The sequence below is a fragment of the Artibeus jamaicensis genome, unplaced genomic scaffold (assembly GCF_021234435.1).
Source record: "Artibeus jamaicensis isolate MK-2021 breed Jamaican fruit bat unplaced genomic scaffold, CSHL_Jam_final contig_490, whole genome shotgun sequence".
NCBI classification, from domain to species: domain Eukaryota; kingdom Metazoa; phylum Chordata; class Mammalia; order Chiroptera; family Phyllostomidae; genus Artibeus; species Artibeus jamaicensis.
In genome coordinates this window covers 13680224-13701136 of record NW_026521861.1, presented here as the reverse complement: position 1 = coordinate 13701136, position 20913 = coordinate 13680224, and positions in this window count along the sequence as shown.

Here is a 20913-nt window from a genome sequence, read left to right as displayed (position 1 = left end):
CAGCACCCTTGGGCGCCAGAACTATCAGCCAGAGGCCTTACACGGGGTCTGGGTAAGAGCTTCGGCCCTGGAGCGAGGCTCTGTGGGTGCCAACCCCAGCTCTGCCATTTACCAGCCCTGACACCTTGTACAGGCTGCTGGACCTCTCGGTGCCTTATCTATAAAATGGGGGTGACAAGCCTCCCAAGGGTGCTGTGAGGATCGAAAGAGCTAATGGTACGTAGGAAGCAATTAGAACGAGCCCCCGTGTACAGTAAGAGCCCCTACGTGTCACTACTGCACAGACAGCCACCCCCGCCCACCCACCTTCTGTCCGCTTCTGATGCTGTGGGGGCCAGGGAGCCTCGCCTGCATCTTTTCCATCTGGGAGACAAAGACGGAGAAATAGCATGGTCTGGCGGTTGGAATGGGTAGGTGCTGTTTCCAAGTTCAGCCCTCGCCCCTTCCTGGCTATGGAGCAGTGGTAAGCTCTGGGTCTTCTCTGAGCCTGTTTGCTTCCGCATAAGCAGAGATAAGAATAGAACCTCTGTCATAGAGACCGGGGTATTTCCTTAAGTGATGTAACACAGGCGAGCCCCCCAGAACAGTTGCTGGCACGTGGGAAGTACCCAACAAAGCGGGCTGCTATTGCCCCTGTGTCCTTGGCACCTGTCGCTGTGCCTGGCCCGGTGGTGCTGGGCAATGGGTGTGGGAGACATGAACGACTTGAGTACTTTTTATTTCTTATTCTCTTGATAGCCAGAGGTCTTCACATTTTCTCCTAAAGATAGGACCCCGGGACGGGAGTTGGCCACCAAGGATGGTCACAGTGTCCGAGATAGTCATTGTTTATAATGATCTCACTGAGTAAATAAAGAGTGTCAGATGGGGACCCAGGCCAGCCCTTCCAAAAATACTCTGTCCCTGGCTCCACCAGGGCATGGAGACACAGTGACCCTGGCCAATCGACTCCTCTCCCCAACATGAGTTGAGCCGCTGGGGCAGCCCCACCCAGCCTCTCTGGCTCCTCTGGAAGGTCTGGCGAGCCCAGCAGGAGCCAGTCTGAAGCAGCTGGCTCTGGGGAGGAGGAAGAGCAGGTGTGAACCTCTGATTAATGCCAAAGAGGGGAAATCAAAGGAGCAGGAAAGCTCTGGTCAGGGAGATTGAGGACAAAAGGGCCACTGTCACAGGATGTAGACACCGGAGGAGAGTGGGGGACATCGAAGGGCAGGTAGCGTCAAGGTGGACATTGTCGTGCTGTGGGGGGGACCTCTACAGGCGTGCTGGGCCCCAGCCTGCCCAGAGCCAGCACAGCCCTCAATGAGGGAGGAAGTCCAGAGGGTCCTCCATCAGCTCCCCGGGAGCCAAGGGGGGCTCAGAGAGATGGACGCCTGCTTCGTGGTCAAAACTGGTCAGGAAGGAAAGTCTGTCTGCACCCCTCTTGAGAACCTAGATCTCTTTAGAAAACTGTTTTTTAAGAAATTTTTGGAAGTATCATTTCTATGGTGACAATTTCGCTTATTACTTTGAATAGAACCAGCCACTCAGAGATCACGCAGTCCATCTGCCCCGCTGTGTTAGTCAGAAGTGACTCCGTCTGTCCGTCCTACTGTTCCTACGGAGCTCCCACGGCAGAGGGGCCCACAGAGGACAAAACGAATGAGGCCCCCTTCCCATGTGACTTACATTCTGGGGAGGGGACAGGCAATAAATGCTAAACAAATAAGGAAAAGCATTCAGATCAGGACAAATATCAGGAGGAAAACAAAGAGCTTTGTGACAGCAGAGGATGTAGTGGTGAGGTGTCCTGAAGCCCTCTCTGGGCTGATGGCAGAGCTGAGGCCCAAAGGGGAAAGTTCTGGCTGCAAGTGCAAAGGCCCTGAGGCCAGGACTCAGTCAGGACAGTCCAGGGAAGGGGAAAAGGGAGCCATGCTAACATTTACGGGGCACTTTGTGCCAGGCGCCATTCTAAGGTTTTTTGTTTTTTTTTTTAATTTAATTTTTTAAAATTTTACAAATGGCTTATTATGCACACTTTTTGACCCAAATTTTTTAGGGAAATATAAGGATGAACATTATACATGGGTATAATAATCTGTGTATAATGAGCACAAAACCGTGGGTGCACATTATACACAGCAAAATACGGTAGATACCCATAAGGACCTGTGAAGGGAGGGTTCCATTATCAACTCCATTTCTAGTTGTGGAAACTGAGGCCCCACGAATTAAGTAACCCAACCACAACCCCTGCCCGTTACACAGTGAGGCCAGGGCGGGCAGGCGCCCATCTCCGGCGTTCCAGATTCAGACCCCCTCACCCCAGCAGATCCCAGGCCAAGGCGGCTTTGTTGTAGTACAACGGGAAGTGTTCTGGCGCGAACCTGAGACACGCGCCCCTCTCAGGCGACCTCCGCCTTCCCCACGCGCCCCTCCCATTCCACCCCGGATTCCCGGGTTTGGGGGTGAGAACTGGCTCTCTGGGCGCCGAGAGGCTCTGGTCTCAGGGTCCCTGGGACTGCAGGCGCACTGCTGGACCACCGGCCCGTAGCTGCAGTCAACCCGGCTCCATAAGCCTCCACTGCCCACCGTGCCCACGGTGACCACGCAGGAGCCACCCGCGCGGTAGAGCGCAGGCTCTGACCCCTGCGGGCACCTCGGCTCCAGGCGGCCGGCGGGCTCCCCAACCGCGGAGCGACGAACCTCCGAAACGTGGGTGACCAGACGGAGGATCCCAGCCTCCTGGAGGCGCGGCCTGATTGGCAGGCCCCCCCTTGGCCGGGGAGGGGGCCCAGGGGAGGGCTGTTGTGCACAATTGCTGTTTTTACTCCTGCCATCATTAATTCAACTATTGACAGAGAAAGGAGGGTCCGCAGCGGCGGCTTTGTGTCACACACTCACTGTAATTTACTTGAAAAGAATTAAATCACAATTACCTGCCATTCGTTTTGCATAAAACGAGCGCAAGGAGTCCGCGGCGATGGCTGGCGCAGGGCTTGAAAGGACAACAGCCCCATTGTTGCCGTATTAGAACAATATTTCTCCGTTTGAAACTTAAAACATGCGAATTAGCAGCTTTGTTTGGCTGCGGTGGCCCACAGATAGACGGGCACCCCACCTCGGACACAGACATTGCAGTTAACAAGCCTAATTTTCACTCATTTAAGTCTAGACCGATCTTGTAAAATCATCGCACTTATCGTAGAAATATACCTCCCCAAAGTTGGAAAGGAAAACAATCTTTTATCTGTTACCCAGCCCAGTTGATAAATTATCTGAACGCCAGGAAAATTCCTCTTGCTGGATTTGAAAGCAGAGCAAACTCTAATTAACTCACTTGAGATTTGTTTAAATGACCAGAGTAATCACACTGTTCCTCAAATAAAGTTACTTCTGTTCTCATTTTCTCCCCTTTTGGATATAGTCGTCAGGTAACTATGACTGATTAGCTTTTAAACCAAGGTTTTTAAAACGTATTTAAAATTTCAGTTCTGCAAAATTACATCACCAGTCACTGATGTGCTCAGCAAATTTGAAGCCAGGCTGGTTTTTGGGTGTTTTTTTTTTTTAACAACTTCTGTGAAAGTAAACTGCTGCTTTGAGTGAGCTGTAGTTTCCATTAACATTAATGGTTTTTCAGTAACAAGATGTAACTGTGAGATCAAGCTGGAATATTTTTAAAAAGTTACTAGTTGTGAGAACTTGAACAACAAGGAAAAACAGCAAATGAAAAAACACAACCAGTAAATTGGGAGCTGCGTGCAGGGCCGGAGAGCGTCGTAGAAACTTCATGCCTGTCACAATAAAGACGTGACCGAAATAAGGCTGCAGGTAGGAAAGGTGAAAACTAGAGAAGTAGAATTTTAGAAATCTGAGTGGTAAACAACAAGCTCAAATGCAGATCTTAATGTGGGAATGATTCAGATGTGGCATAGGAAAACCCTATGACCAGAGAAGAAGTAAAAATGCATTTGCTATTTTAAAAGGTGCAGTCTTCTGACTGAAATGTTATTAGTATTTTAAGATGTTAATTTTTTTTTAGAAAAGTACAGGAGTATAGGCTGCCAGCTGATTTTTTAAAAAATAAACAGCCTTATCCTTTAAAATTGTTTTGTCTGCTCCCTTTTATTTTTTGGAATGCGTGTTTGGTGACTTTAAATTTTTTAAGTAGTTTTTCCTTTTTTTCTTTTAGGAGAAAATAAACATTTCGCTTTAGCAGAAGACAAATTACATGGGGCACAAACTGAGGACTCAACTCTACTTTCAAGACTGTGTTTTTGAACAATAACCCGGAGAGAAAGGGATTCGTCAGGCAAAGGAAACAATGTCCCGGATATAAATTCCTGTTCTGATGCGACTCCCTGCGATATTGGCAACATTTTAAGTTCCAGCCCAAGTCATGAATTCCTTCAGAACAAATCAAATGTCTTTAAAGAATATTTCTGTTTGAAAAGGAATTAAGCTCTCCTGAAAGAATTTTAAAGGTTGTGATATTCACAGTCTGATAAAGCAGCACCTTTAATGAAATTCTAATTAGCAATTTCATGCACTTTGCTATTAGTCATATCAGATTAGTGCACATTTTCACAGCCTTCCTTTAATTAAGTGCACTTATTCCAAGTTTCAAACACTTTCCTTATAAGATGAAAACTGTGCTGAAATGTTATTTAGTAAACAGAGGAAGTGTGAAAGTGTAGGTGTGTGTACACCGGGGCGGACATCTTTGACTGTCTGCAAAATTGTTTTTACATTTGGAGTCGGAGAACTCAGGCTTTCTTTCCTTCTTTTGAGCATTCTCAGTGTTTGCTCACTACTTCTAAGGGACCGATTCAAACCCTTAGCCTAAGTGCGCATCATGGGTATTTTTGCTTGAAATATAATTTCTATTTATATGGGGAGATTTTTTGCTTAAAACATCTTTTCTGTGTGTGTGCATGAAGAGAGACAGAGAGAGAATTATACAATACACAATATTTAGTTATAAAAATCTCCTCTGAAAAGCAATGAACAAGCATTTGTCCATACAGTATTCCCACCCTTGTCACCCTTTGCCAGCAGCACCTTCTTCCCTTTGAAATCAGCAATGAAATTTCATGGTACCTTCTAAATTTCATTTGAAAGCTCCAGCAAGTAACAGGCAGCCAGCTTTGTGACCGGGATCCAGCGGGCACCAGACTTCTCCACTTCCAGAGCCCAGCAGACAAGCCAGCCATCGCCAGGCAAGGCAGGACCTACGCCCCTTGGGGCGCACACGCAGACCCCAGAATCCCTGGCCCTCCCTACCTCCCAGGCTCCCAGAGGTTGCTCTAGTTCAGGACTATCGATTGCATTGTGTGGGAATCAAGCTGATCGCTTGATCTGATCTGTAGCTTTTTGTCAAGAGGAAATTTTGGTTGCCTGTTTTGCTCAGAGGTTGAAAGTTGTAATATATTAACTAATTGCTTGCATCTCCAACACATGTTCTCTTGTTGGTGTCATTCATTTATACTGTAACATTTCTGACATTTTTAGATCCTCTCCTGGGACTCCTGGGCCTCTTAGCAGTTCCCTGCATGAAGAGTGTTTGCCTAATGATTACTGACTGACAGCCCAATAACCAGGAGTTGGGTGCATCTATTGAAGAGTTCTGTGTGTGTGTGTGTGTGTGCGCGCGCGCGTTTTAATTCATGGTCCACTTTGTCAAGTCATGTGTGAGCCATAATTTAAGCTAATAATTACCAGACATGAATTCAATGAAACATTGGTGTCTACACTTAAAACAAAATAGTCCTGAATTTTAATGCATTCAGAAAGCATTTGCCTAGGGCCAGGCTGGGTCCAACACGCATATGGAAGCACTTTAAAAGTGATAAATGATTTGGAATCTACCCTGTCTACTGGTGTGCTTCTCAGGAAAGAGAATTAGAGCTAACAGGTGTTAGATAGGGAATGCTGGGGCATTTTAATAGAATTGTCAAAATGTTGGTACCAGATGTTGACATTAATGCACAGAACTCGGAACGTAATGCCGGGCCGCCATTTAAATGATTATTTGTTTAAATTTCAAGTCGCCAGCAGGAAATCCTTACTTTGTTCAGCACCTTTCTCTACACACCATCCCCCTGCTCTTTCCCCTACGATTTGCATCAAAGTGGAGCGGCTGCTCGGCTCACACATGCATGCCTTAAATAATCCATGCCTGTCAAATTTCATTTTTTCTTTTCAGATCATACTCATCACATCCCCATCGTCTCCAGCCTTGAAGTCGGCCTCAACGTATTCGTGTATGAGGGAAAAAATGATTTAAATACTGCCAGTTACAGGATAATTAATCTTTGAACTACTCGGTAACTTCAAATGTATATGGCGAGTAATCTGCATGAACTTGTAATTACTATGTATTTATACGATATTTGCCATGTAATCACCAAGTCGTTACATGGTTATGTGAGCCTTGTAAATTATGGCAAAAGCAGAAAACTAATCTCGTTCAGGCCACTGCCAAGAGACTGTGCGGGGGCCGCTGGTACCCACCGTGGTTAGTTAATCAAAGGATCCGGAAAGCGTTTATCCTTTAAAGGACAGTGGAACGTTTGCCTGTGATGGAGTCCTGACTTTCAGAAATACCAGGGCGTTGAGAGACTGGGGAGGTGGGCAGAGAGCAGCCTTTCTCATCCGCTTTCCTGCAAAGACTGTGATGGGTTGGGGCCATGTATTGCTGCTGGAGAGAAAAGGCAATCGGGGGAAAAATCCGCCATCAGTTCCGGAAGCAGTGTTCTGCTGTGGCTTGAGGAAGGTCCTGAAATAAATCCTAGGTTGAGCTTCAAGAGCAAACTGGGAGACAGATTTGGTTTGTCATCTTTTTGACCCCAATTAAAGCAGAAGCAAAGCCTCCCATCTTTCCAGACCAGGTAGAGCATCTTGTCCCAAGTCTCCAAAAGTGACCTCCATAAGCAGACTATGCATGTGTATATGTGCATGCATGTGCATGTGTGTTTGTGTGTGTGTCCTCAAAAGTCACATGGAACTAAATGGTCCCTTGGGTTCAAAAGCAACCACCCGAATGGGGAGTAGCCTTCTCTCCTCCTTGTGAGGACCCCTCCTTTCCTCTTAACTGGATGGCTGAGGTCTAGTTTTCATTGGTGCAAGAAAGGATGATGGCATATACAGGGCCCTTCCGGAAGCTACAAGTGGCTGCTTAGGACTGAGTGAGGAGTACAGGGGCTAAATCTAGACTAGATTTTGGATTTTCTCAGAGTCACAAGCTTTTCTCACTTAGAAATAGGAAAAAAAACAGGCAATAGCATCAGAAGTTCTACCAAGTCCTGGCTACTCAGTGGGCCACGCCCAGACCCACACCTGGCCCCCAAACAATACCAAGACAATGTCCCCAAGCCACTCAGGCTGACGGTCATGTGGCTCGACATCGTCAGAGGCTCACCCATCTACTGAAGAACGGCACTGTCCAATGTGATAACCTCTAGCCACAAGCAGTTCTATAAATAATTACCTACGATAAAGGATTCTGTTTCTTGGTTATACTAGCTACATTTCCAGTGCTCAGTAGCCACCTGTGGCTACCATATTGGAGACACAGCTATAGAATATAGATGTTCAGAATCATTGGTCTAGAACCCTCCATAATTCTCTGCTCTCTGTCCTGACCTCTTCCTGACCAGAAATACTGGCCTGGGGGTGAGGGCCATTGAAAGACTAAACCAGAGAGGTTTTCTTGAGCCCATTAAGAGGCTACTTTGCCTCCTGGGTAAGACCTCTCCTCACTGCCCCTGGACTTTTGTGCAAGGCCAAGGTCAGCCCCAGGGTTGAAGGTGTTACCCAGACCTCAGTGGGCACTTGCTGGGATTCCTGTTGAAGAACAAAAACCCCAGGCCCAACAGAGCCCTGGAAGACATCTGAGGTCAAGGAGGCCTTATGTAGCTGGTGGCCAGTCTTGCCGGCCATGTCTGAATTGTGAAGATGCCATTGCAGGTATAGACCATTGCAGGTATACCGGCCATTGCAGGTATAGACCCGGGTGCCACTCTGCCTTTCAGGGTAAGAAATCCAAGGCTCATTTGCTAGAGAGAGTCTAATCATTCATTATTACTCATTATCTTTCATCTTAGGTGCTGCTATGTGCTACTTAATTGATGTTATATATTACTCACTGTCGCAGCTGTTTTTCTAGGCCACTTACCTCTTCGATCCTCTCTGAACCCTGTGACATGGCAACTGTGATCCCATTTTACAGATGGGAAAATTGAGGCTAAGATGGACTCATTGACCACCTCCCTCAAAGCCACATGTCTAGTCAGCAGTGGATCAGGATCCAGACTTCACCCTATTCCCCAGGACCCACTCTCCATTCCATAACATGGGCCTGTCATTCAGCCTTACAGGAACTTCCTCTGCCCCAACGGGAACTTCCTCTGCCCCAGCAGGCAGCCAGGAAATGAAATGAAATGCCCAGCTTCCCAAATCCTCAGCAATGCTCCCGCAACTTCCTTATCTGCTCCACTCCCCTAATCACAGCTGAGTTTTTATCCTCACCCAAGGACATTTTCTTTCTCATTGCACTTAGAGAGGAATGACGAGAGAGAGGGGGAAAAAGAACATTGATGAGAGAGAAACATCAATTGGTTGCCCTCTCAAATGTGCCCCGACTGGGAATCAAACCCACGACCTTCACATTTACAGGCAGTCGATGCTCCAACCAGCTGAGCCACACTGGCCGGGGCCCTAACCACTGCTGACCGATCAGCCCTCCCAGTCTGTGCTCTTCTGTGAAATGGCCCAAATTTTTCACTTCTCCCCATAGCCACGCCTCCTTTGCACTGGGACCAGGCAGCTGTTTTCCTCCAGAGCGGAATGTATTTCACAGAGTGTGTTACTGAATCTAGGTTGGCCTTGTGAGTTGCTTTAGCCAGTGAAATGTGTCACAAGCAACATTATTCCAGTTCTGAGAATAGGTCTTAAGAGACATGACATTCTCTCTCTCTCTCTCTCTTCCCTCCACTCTCCCTCGCAAGAATCCTGCCACCACCACCTAAATGAGCCTAGGCCAACCTGCTGGATACTGAGAAATAAATGCCCAATTGTTCCCACTCCCAGCTAGTAGCCAGCCCACCTCTGGAAGCAAAGCCACCTCACTGACCGTCACTGACCACAGAGGTGTAAAGAAGCATCCTTAGGAAGAACCGCCCAGCTGAGCCTGGCTCAGGTTGCTGACCCGCAGAACCATGAAGAAGTGGTTGGTGGTGGTTCAAGTCCTTCCCACTGTCTCCCTCCCAGTTTTGCTGCACACAGTAGGTGACTAAGACCTACTTCTTAAGTAGATGCGAAGAGTAAAACGCTCAGGAATGCTCGGGGTGGTTAGCTTCACAGCAGGCACGAACGCCAATGCACTGTCCGAGCCACAAGGCTTTTCTTCTGCTCTCAGATGTCTTGTGTTGCACCCTCCCCACTTCTTTAACTGACTGGTTATCTTTAGGGCACAAGTGCTCATGGGAAGACCCTGAAATCTAACTACTTGGCGAGATCCAATAGCGCTCCTCCTGTCTCCAGTCCCTCGGCGCCATGAAACCTCTTTGCTCATCAAGCAACTGACAAATGAGAGTTCTTATTTTCAAAGTCTAACTTTCTGGCCATCGGACATGAGCTTCATTCCCACTTTTGGTTCTGATTTTGGACCAAACCACAAAACTTCCCACATCCACTGAGATTCTTGCTTTTATTTTCTTTCCTTCCCTAGCCAGGCATCCAGAGGAAAATGTTTACCCCTCCCAAATCCACCCGCAGCCAGCAGGGCTGAATGAGACTCGCCCAACTCATTTTCAGTTTTCCCCTCTGGCTCCATTGATTCCAGGCCTTCCCAGGGCCGGAGCAGAGCGTGCACTGGAAAGCCTGTCCGGCCTGGCATCTGGAAAGGCGCTGCAGGGCCCCTGACAGAGCTGGGTCCTGGCCAGACTGGGCTGCCCCAGCAGCCTCCTCAGAGCCTCAGGGAAATGCCCCATCACTCGTGCTTTGGGTTGCATGGTCTCGCTCTATAGAGATGAGCGTTCCTGAGCATTTTACACTCTGCATTTATTCAACTGGTAGGTCTCCGTCACCTACTGCGTGTCAGCAAGACTTGGAAGGAGACAGTGAGGAAGGACAAGGGACCTGAGTTTGGAAAGAGCTCACTGGTGGACATATCGCAGTGACGGAAGGTGTTGAAGGGGGCAGAATCCAATCGGTGTCAGAGGAGAATAAACAAAGCAGCTGGCATTTATGTACACTCGGTGTTTGCCAAGCACTCTTCCAACTACGCTAACATGCACAAAGTCGCGCAGTCCTTACACCTACCCTATTATGAAGGCCCTGTGACCTGTGTCATTCTATAGGTGACAAAGCTGAGGCCCAGAGAGGTTACATGATATAGGCAGTCCCCTACTACCTTCCTGAAAATACGTGTGAGGGTTAAATGTATGGAAGTTGTGTGATAGACTGAAATGTTGGAAATAAATCTGCATTTCAAGGATGTGGAACATGGAGACTGCTTAACGCACATGTTCAGGAACGCACACCCGATTGTTTAAACATTAAATATTATTAACGTATCGAAATGATTAAAACCCTCGATATTAAGTGTAAATACTACATATAAAATGTAGATGTATATACAAATATACACAAAAGCATTGCTGAAGGAATTTTTTACAGCAATCCCTGACCTCTCAGCTGACCTGAGGGATGTTTATGAAGCAAAAAGAGCCCATTTTAACCTGGGTGAGAGTATCTGCTGAGGAGGAGGAGGTGTAGCTGCCAGACTAGAGAGACTGCTTGGCTCTGGATACGATTCTGAGCTGGGAGGGTCTGCGCCTCGTGAGCTGAGCAGAGGCTGGGAGCTGGCAAAACTGAATTTAATCCAGGGCTTATCCCCTTGTAGCTGGGTGTCCTTGGGCTAATCACTTAACCTCTCTGAGTCTCAGTTCCTCAGCTTAGCATGGAACCATTGACGACGACCTCCCAGGCCCTCTTGGGCTCTTCAGAAAGATCACTTAGAACAGGTAGAGAATGAGTTCTGTGAACTGTTAAGCCCTTATGCTCCAAGTCAGGCTCCTCAAAGTGGGGTCCAGGGACTGGCAATATTGGCATCATGTGGAAACCCATTAGACTGCAAATTCTCAAGCCCTAACCCTACTCAATCAGCACCTCTGAATACAGGGCCCAGGAATGTCTCTGGCAATCCTTAGCAGGGACACATTTGAGAACTAACACCGTAAGTGACGCCAGCTCCCTGGAAGGGTCCCAAGGAACCATCGCGGTCCCGGGAGAATTACCCAGAGTGCCCTTTTCATTCTCAAAAGTATTTCGCAGTGGATGATAAATTGCGTGGTCCCTACACATGGCTCACAGAAGCCTAGCATTCTTCCTAAGAGATGGGGAACCACGTTATCACCATGGAGACAAGGAAGGAAGGAAGGAAGGAAGGCAGGAGCAAAGACAGGTGGGCAGGCTTTCTCTAGGAGCTGCCTTTCAGGGAGCTAGAAACAATGAGAATTAGAGATCAAGAGCATAGGCCCCCAGACCTCAGTGGCCCAGAGGATCCTGGCTGTTGGGGCCATTTCCATGTCAATAATCACACCATCTCTGAGTGCTGGGGTCACTCACGGGGGCCCTCACTTTCACAGAGCTGGGTGTGGCCTCAGATTCTCCTATACACATGGCATTCCAAGGGGCTACCAATTTGCCAGACGTGACTCAATCCAACCCCCTTCATCCTAGAGATGAGCAAACCAGGACCCAGGCAAACTTGCCCATGGCATCCAGAGTATTTGCAGAGCGGGAAGGGTCTCATGGCTCACTTCTCCAGCCCTTTGCAACCACGTGCTACCTGGGAAGAGACCGCCATATATGCCTGGGGCTGCATGAGAAGAACATGGCAACTTCTGCTGAAGCAAGCCTGGGCTGTCTTGGGGAAAGGAACCGCAACCTGAACCTAAGCAGAGAGAGGTCACCCAGGTTTCAGATAAACAAAGAGAGGTGCAGAAAGATGAACAGGCTTGCCACGGTGGCTGAGGGCACCTGTGCCTGGATTCCTGATACTACGTGGTCCTTGGACATTTCTTTCGAAACGCGGATTGCCTTTCAGACTTATGGAATCCCACTTGCTGCTGGCCTGAAACTCTTGTCGTGAGGATTCATTCCTTTGGATCACAGAACAATCTGGTCTTCTAGAGTCTTAGCTATGAGACTAGTGCCCTCCTCCGTAGATGTGCCCCTGAGTCAGCAATGAACCCAGAATAAGGTCATTCTATCTGCATGCCTGGGTTCTTTTTATTCAAAAATCACACTTTTAGTTGATATGCTCTTTTCTTAATAACTTTTATCCATGTGTTATAAAAGAACACTTCACACTACCATTGGAAACGGAAAACCGGTTTCACTTACCACAGTTCATTAAAACCAATATAGTACTTTCAAATTATAAAAATGTTCCTCATTGTAATGACTCCGGTCAGCTCACGTGCCACCAGCCTGATGCACAGTGGGAGGTGCCCACCCGAGGGAAGGGGGCGCTGGGGGAGGGGACGGAAAGGGAATTCCCATTTCTGCACAGAGACTACTTGGTGCTTCGCAGAGAATCCCAGCGAGTGCAGGGAGGCCTGGACGTGGCCTCATCTTCTTCAGCTCTAAAACAAGGCTGAGCAAGATTACTCTTTCCTTCTAGGATGCTTGGGAGGACGATCTGTTGGGGTCGCGGTGGTCCTTGAGCTTTATGACCAGTGACACAGCCCCAAATTGAGTGCTCAAGGTTATTTTGCTCTGCTTTCCCCACAGTGTAAGGCTGCCAGTCCTGAGCACAGAGGGCTGCTCACGGGAGGTTGCTGCCTGAGGAAACCTTGGAACGTGCGTCATGGCAACACATAAACATAAACCAGACACTGAGAAAATGAGAACCCTAAAGACCTGGGAGAACAAAGTAGGAGTGTGCAGGTCATAATGGTCACATAAGTACCCCGAGTTAGCTTCAGAGTGAACATTGAGCTTCCTGGTAGCAAAAGGGAAAAGGAAAAAAAAAAGTATGTTATAAAGGAGGAAGGCAAAGGATCATTTTTCATCTTCCCAGGAGGTGAAGAGCTCTTCCTCATGTTGAATTTTTAAAAATTAACTTCTCATCCCTGGCTGGTGTAGCTCAGTGGATTGAGCACGGGCCTTCGAACCAAAGGATTGCAGTTCAATTCCCAGTCAGGGCACAGGCCTGGGTTGCAGGCCAGTTCGCAGCAGGGGACCCATGAGAAGCAACCATACATTGATATTTTTCACCTTCTCTCCTTCTCTTCCCTTCTAAAGATAAATAAAATCTTTTTAAAAAAATTAATTTCTCATACAGCGTTTAAGACAGGGACACCAAGTGACAAGAAAAATCGCCTCGTCCCAGGGCTGCTCATCCTGCCTCAGCAGACCCAGGGCCAGAGGTCCCAGGGCCATTTCTGAATCTGACGGTGTCACTGGGATGCTTCGGGATTCATGCTTCCTCCCTGTCTCATTTTGTGACTGTTTCCACCGTGTGCATAGAAGAAAGGAGCGCTAAACAGTGCCAGGCCTGGGCTGCGTGACCCCACGCAAGACAAACAAGTCCTGCCAAAACTTCTCCATCTGGCAGTTCAGCCTCTCAAAGTCATTTCAGAATTGCAGCCACATCAGAAAGGCTCACAAAGCAATACTGAGTGGAACAAAGGCAGGATGCCATATCGCAGACAGGCTTCATCTCACCTTCTTCTATCAAAGACGCCCACAGGTGAGTAAAAAGGCCAAACACAGGGTGGCCCGGCACACAGGACAGGTCAGGAGCCAGCCCTTCCGTCTGGGTTCAGATCTCACCTCTCATGGCCAGCTACCTGGGTGGCCTTGACCAAGTCACCGCCTCTCTGTGCCTCTCTTTTCTCATTTGTAAAATGCGGACAATAATCGTACTACCTGGGGCAGTTGTTCTGAGGAGTAAGTAAACTCATAGTAAGAAGCACGTCATGTTCCTGGCACTTTCGTAAGAGTATGCATGGGAGACCACTGAGGAAAATCCGCAAGGGAAAAATCCAAAACACTAAACATCATCTGGTGATAATTTGCATTTTCTTCTTTATGATTTTCTTGACTTTTCAAATGATTTTCTTTATTTCACTTTCCTACTCGGTGCGGGGAAGAATGCTTTGCGTTTGACTTTCATTATCTGCAATGTCAGAAACGCGAGCTTTGTTCGACATACCTCCCAGGGTCACTGCGGGTTCAAGGAGACAGTGAACTCAGGGGCTTGTACGCTGTGAAGGGCTGTACACAGCCGGGAACTACCTGTGCAACCGAACTGGAGCCTCGAACCTGCAGCGCTTTGGGCACAGTTCCCCAGGGAGTTCTGCAGCTGTCTCCCTCACCCTGCGACCCGGGATCTGGGGTGGGGGCTGCCTCCCTCACTTAGGGGAGTCCTCTCTGAGCCCCTGGAGCATAAAAACAAAACAAAACAAAACACCATTTCTCCCCACAGTCATGAAATGTTCAGCTGCCCCTCAGGTTTAAAAGCTGGAGGGTCCTTCATCATCCGCTTTGTGATGGAAAGAATACCTTTCCTTACCCTCCCTCTCACATGCCCCCTCCACCCTACCTCGATCCAGACTCTGAATGTTTTCCATTAAATGCGGATATTTTTAAAAAAATATGCGGAGGTCCCCTTCCTTGAGCATTTATCCCACCACCCGGGGGATATCTGAGGCCACCCCCCTTTTCCAGCTCCCAGATCCAAATTCCTATCTAGAAAGGATCTTTTTAAAAACCAACAGGTCTTCTGGGCTTTTCCACATTTTCTCTTCGTGTATTTTCCTTAAAGCAAATTTGGCATCTGAAGCGAGATCCCCCCGTGTATTTATGGGAGTTTAATAACTTCTTCCATTAATAACATAGACAAACTAATTTACCCAAACGTGTCTGTTTTAAACTCTGGGAACAAAGGGTGGGAGGATGAGAATCAATCTTTCCTTTGTACTTGAGCCACTGACCCGTTAAAGCTTTGAAGATCATTTCTTTAAGAAATTGTGAGGAGTTATTTAACTACAAACAGCAGCTACCTTCCCATTCCAGCTGCGTAATCAAGCATAATAAATTAGAGTTAAAAAGTTGACTCCATTTTTTTTTTTTTTTGTATACCCGAAAATCCTGAGCAGCACTTTGACAAATCGGCTTCACGGCAGACCCCAGCAGAGCACCTAGCTTGCACTGGCGCTGGTTAAGCCAAGCTGGAGCCTGTGGGAGACATTCCTGATTGGAGGCTATTGGGACAAACCCAGGTTTCACCATGGACACAGGCTCGAAACTCCTGTGGCCAGCGGGAGTGAGCGTTGAGGTGGGATCTGGTCATCCTGCTCGGGGTGGCAACTGCTGGCCTTCGCCCTCAACGCCCACCCCACTTGGGGAGAGTCCCTTGAGGAGGAGCAGTTCAGGCTGGCCCCGAGGGGCAGCAAGGACCCTCCCTCCCGAATCTGGCCAGCATCCCTCCATACAAACCGTTCTGATCCACTTTGATAAAAATCAGTCTCCGTGGGTCTTGAAAGAGTCAAAGGCCCTTCTTAATCAAATGATCAACTATTCATTTTGAAAGGTTGACTGGTTCAATTAAGATCACAGGCGGGAGACAGGCTGGTCATATTACCCTCCTTTCCAGCCGGCCTGGCCAGTCGCCGTCCCCAGAACCTATCTTTGACCGGCCCACGCCTGTGCTTGCTCCAACGCTCCACCACCACCCTCAGTGAAATCTGACCACCCTTCAAGGCCCCATCTGCTCCCACCTCTTCCCAGAAGCGTCCCCTGCCTCTGCCAGCTGGCATTGCGCCTCTCCCTCTGAAATCTTGCAGTCATAGTGTGTGTCCCTTCACCGGGGACTTCACTGGGGTCTGCCTTCCCCAGCTCTTCACTGTACATGCAACCAGACTGCAAGCTGCAGGAGTGGGCCGAAGCGCACGCCCTGAGCGTGGATTGAAGAGGGGCCTCTGTAAGCTCCACGCCAGCCCTTGATGACAAAGGGTTGGCTTCCCAAAGTTCATCTGTGAGTCAGCAGTTTGGAATGCAGAATGGGCTCTTCAATTTCTTCCAGAATAACAATGTTCCAGAATGATGCAGTAATGCTCTGGGATGGCCACGTCACAGGCTCGCCCACAGAGTGCTACTTTGCCTAAAACATAACTGCAACGCTATTCAGCAGACGTGCTCCGTTTAACTGTCAACCCACTGCGAGCAAAGTCGGGTTTTATGGGCTGGCCTGGGGACGTGACCCCGTTTTCCATGGAAGGGAAACGCTTTGGTGAGAGGCACACTCATCTGCCCACACACTCATCTGCCCACACGCCCATCCACCCCCAGCCACAGCAGCTAGCAGGGCACACACAGAAAGGGGGCTGAGCCATGAGCCCCCTCTCCTTCCGCTTTCTTCCCCAGATCAAGTCAGCCCGGCTGCACCTAAAACAAGAACAAAAAGTGGCCTCGGGGCACCCTTGTTGGCCAGAACCTGCCCCTGGCAGGGCCACCTGCCTGATGATGGGGGCAGCAGGGACGAAGCTGGGGCTCTTAGTTTGCGGATCATGGGAGCAGTGCCTACCCCGCAGGACTGTGGCCGGCAGCCCTTGCACGCACACCTGAGCCCGGGCCTCGGATGCGTTCTCTTCCAAAGGCACTGTTGTAATCAGGAGAGACCGCAGGGACACTCGTGCGCTGTGATGTCACCTTAACTTGGGCTCCGATCTTTCCCCTTCTGTGTCTGTCATGGGGCCACGTAGAGGTGCCTCCTGCCACATCCCCAGCGTCAGAGCACAGGTCAGAGAATGTGGGACCTCCTGGGCTCTGATCCTGCTTGTCTGTCCACGTGTGGACTGAATTCTAATTTTTCCGAAACAACGACCATAAGGGATAGAGCGTTTTCTAGCTTCCCACCGGTTGATCTGCCCCCGAAGAGCTCCTCCTTCAGTCAATACTACATCTGTGTCTCCTCTGATCAGTGACCAGTGAATTTCATCCAGGTCAGTGTCGTGCGTGCGTGCGTGCGTGTGTGTGTGTGTTTTAGGAACAACTCTGTCCCAAACTTCAGACCCACCCTCGATTCAGTTCATGTGACCCGAGGACACCTTTTAAACCAATGTATTAGCACCAAGGATGTGGACCCTGGAGGGAAAGTCAGAGGTCTGCGTGGCACGGCTGTCGGGAAATTTTCATGGCAGAAGCCGGACACGGGAAGCTTGCAGAGCCGCCTCGCCTCATCGCCGCTTTTGCAGGCGCCGTGTTAGAACCCATTTAAAGCGTTCAAGCATATAATCAAATTTCAGTAATGAGTTATTAATTAAGCAGGGGCAACCAATTCTCTGCTAACTGCCTCATAAACAATCGACAGGAGATTTGTGAATTTTGACTTCCTGACACTATTAAACAAATCAATATTAGGTTTCAGACACAGCAATTCAGACAGTTTTCTCTGTTATTTGGCAGCCATCTGCCTGGAATACTAATGAAAGAATTAAGAGCTGGAGATTTTGCATGTGTTCCATCAAAAAGATCCTTATCTGTGGGGAATTGGGGCCTGATTTGCATGGAAGAAGTCTTTGCTTTTGTAGGTACAATTTTTTCTCAATATGTCACTCATTAGTATTTATAAAAGCACTGGGCAGTGAACGTCCACAGGCTTCCTAGCGAGCAGCCAGGGCCCTACTGGAGAGAGCTGGGAACAAAGCGATTCATTTATTTATATATTTTGCAGACTGGTTAATTTATACCTAACCTAACCCATGGAAAACTTGGGTCTAATAATTCAGCCAAGCTTCTTACTCAGCTTTTATTTCTCAAAAAGACCTGTTTGTTCCAGTGCAGAAACAGCTAGCTCAACGAGGAAGACAGAGTTTTGCAAAATCTGGGCCACCTCTAAGTGATACGATGCGGTCAACTACATCACTTGTCCTTGACCTTCTCTCTTTCTTCCTTTTCTCTTTATTGCCCTTCAGTGTTCACTGAACTCGATGCAGTGCTGTTAAAAATACCTTATGGGACAGTGATAGAGATTTACTTCTGTTCATCTAAGGAAGAAATACTGTGTGAGCAGTAGCGATGCTGAGGGTCCTTCCCCCCTCCCTCCATGCTTCCAGACCCAAAGTGTGCACTTGGTTCAGGGGGTCACTCGGCGTGTGTAATCTATTCGCTCTGTGGCCTCCAGGCTTCATTGGCCAGAAAGAAGCCAGTCAGGGGTGGACCTGAAGGTTTAAGGATGGGACTAACCCAGCGATAACAACCCTTCCCAGACATGCAGAGCCAGAAGCTCCCTTGTTTATCATACACTGTGCTGTATCATATACTGTTTATCAAGTACATATACTCTAAATTCCTGGAAGCCAAATCCCCCAACTTTGTGTGTATATGTGTACAGATATATAAACACATACACACACACACACACACATTATATCCTAGAGAAACTCCCTGATGTATGTCAAGATGATCTGATATTGCAAAATTTATTTCACACACAACATTTCAGAAGATGATGCAACCGGGGTATTATACCTCCGTTTACTGAAACAGGTCGGGGGAAGACAAGAGAGGGGATGCAGCCTGCATTGGGTATTAATGATGGGTTGGGCCCATGCCCATACATTGTCTTCTTCAATTCTCACCTCACTGTAAGGTGGGCCCTGTGGGAACACTGTCCTTAGCTTGTCCAGGGTCACCTGGGCTGTGTCAGAGTTGGTCCAGTGCCAGGTGACTGCGTGACCCATTCTCTCTCTCTGCTCTAGCTTGCTGTGGGGTGTCTTACACAACTCTGTCAGGCGGAGTCTCTGCTAATCTTGTCCAAATACTGTAGTTTGGTCTTCCATTGAAAATCAGCAATTAGAACAGTATGAATGGCTAGCCATATAGATGGCTTGCTGTTTGAGGACATGGAAATTTCCTTCACTGTTTTGCATAATTATAACTTGGTTCTCAAATTTTAAAATGTCCCTGTTACCTTTGCAGCCAGCACTTTCGAGTGCATCTGTACCATGAGTTTGAAATTACTACATATTGTTAAAATAATTCAAGAGAAAATTCAGAAATTTTCTCTGCTCCCCATCAAGCTTATATTCTTTGCCTTGATAAGGCAACCTAGAAACATATTATATATTTAAAATATATTAGTTCATAGTGCTGGCCACGTGCCCACGGACAATTTAAACACTCAATGTTGATACTTTCAAATCCCTATTCTTGGTTGATACTATGTCAGTCTTTAAATATTATTTTTAAGCAACAGGAGCTACTTGAGTCCATTTAAGCAGAAAGAGATTTGTTAAGGAAGATTAAGTAGCTCATAGAACCTCCAGGAGGACTAGAGAACCAGATTTGGATGCTATAAGATGTACTCTAGCCAAGGGGCCACTTTGCCAGAAGAAATACCCACCCAAGTCACAGAACTGCTATACCATAGAACTCACTGATCAGAACCTGTAACACTGAACAATGGAATCCAGAACCCCACCATAGCCAGCACCAAATACAGATGCCTACACCCCACTCAGCAGCACGTCTGATCTCCCTGATCATGCCTACCAACTGCCATTGTTCCCTTTACCCCTGAGATTGGCATGGGGCTTCTACTTGGCAGAATTCCAATCCTATGCTGATTCCTAGCTGCAAGGGAATCTAGAAAATGTAGTTATGTTTTGCTTTTGCTCTATAGTTTCTATAATACAAAGAGATACACTAGAAGGAAATTATGACAAGTACTAAGTGAGCTAATCTACAAAACTAGCCATAGAAATGCTGGTCACCGTTCTTCTGTTTTAAAAACAAAGCCATCTGATGTAAGGCTCACAATATACCTACCATGTGTGGGTGTTGACATAGCACTTTCATAGTTCTAATCTTAATGTAATTTTCACAAAAGTCTCCTCAGCTACATGTTTGTGGTCTTATCGATAGATGAGACTTAGACACATTAAAAAATACATTCAATCCAGGGGGGAGCAAAAGTAGGTTTACAGTTTATAGTTGTGAGTGCCCCAAACACAAGAGCTTTTTCTTGTATTCTTACTTATTAATTATTGCATTATTGTGCATAGAAAAAACTGTAAACCTACTTTTGCCCCATCTGTATTGCAGATAGTAAATGGCATTGCTGAGCTTTGCTGGGCTGTACCCTGGTTCAGCAGAAGAAGTACTACAGTGAAAAGACCCCAGAAGCTCAGCCACTGATAAACTGAGTGATTTGAAGTGAGTTTTTATCCAACTTCCCTGAGCCTCACCCGAAAAGTGGAAATAATTACTACTTCACGGGTGGAGCAGCGAGCACTGAATGAGGTAACCTGGGTCAATCCTCCAGCTTCAGACCCAGACTGCATCTAAAATAAGTGTTCAATCAATAAACGTAGGAAGAAATCTAGAAAAACAAAGAAACAAAAAGGAAGACCGTCCTCCCTTTTCACTCCCTGGCAACCGGCTTCTTCTGCAGAGGGGGACATGAATTCCGTGACAATCTGCCTAACGCCGGAGGTTTCGTGGCCAATAGCTCAATGTTGAAATAGGATTATGTGTCCAGGGCCAGGGAACCTTTTATAGTAGCAGGGGCTCACTTTAAAAACAGGAGGCCTGTTAACACTCAGTCTTAATTAAACGGATTTCTTGATGAATCCAGTGTGACAGGGACCAACACTGTTAACTGTTAACACGCATGTGCTCCGGGGCCGTCCCTGGGGAGACCGAGAAAAGGGCACTGCAAGAGCTGTGGTTGAGGTTATTGAGTGGAACTCCCTTAATGTTTTTGTGATGATGTAAGTCAAATTTGGAATTCCTTTTCAATTAGTTTTGGCAGATGGGCTGTGCTTCTTTGAATATGACCCTACATAGACTGGGTCACATAGGGACTGACTTCTATTGGGGTTACACTAATTTCTAAAAACTTGGCCAACAGGGCCG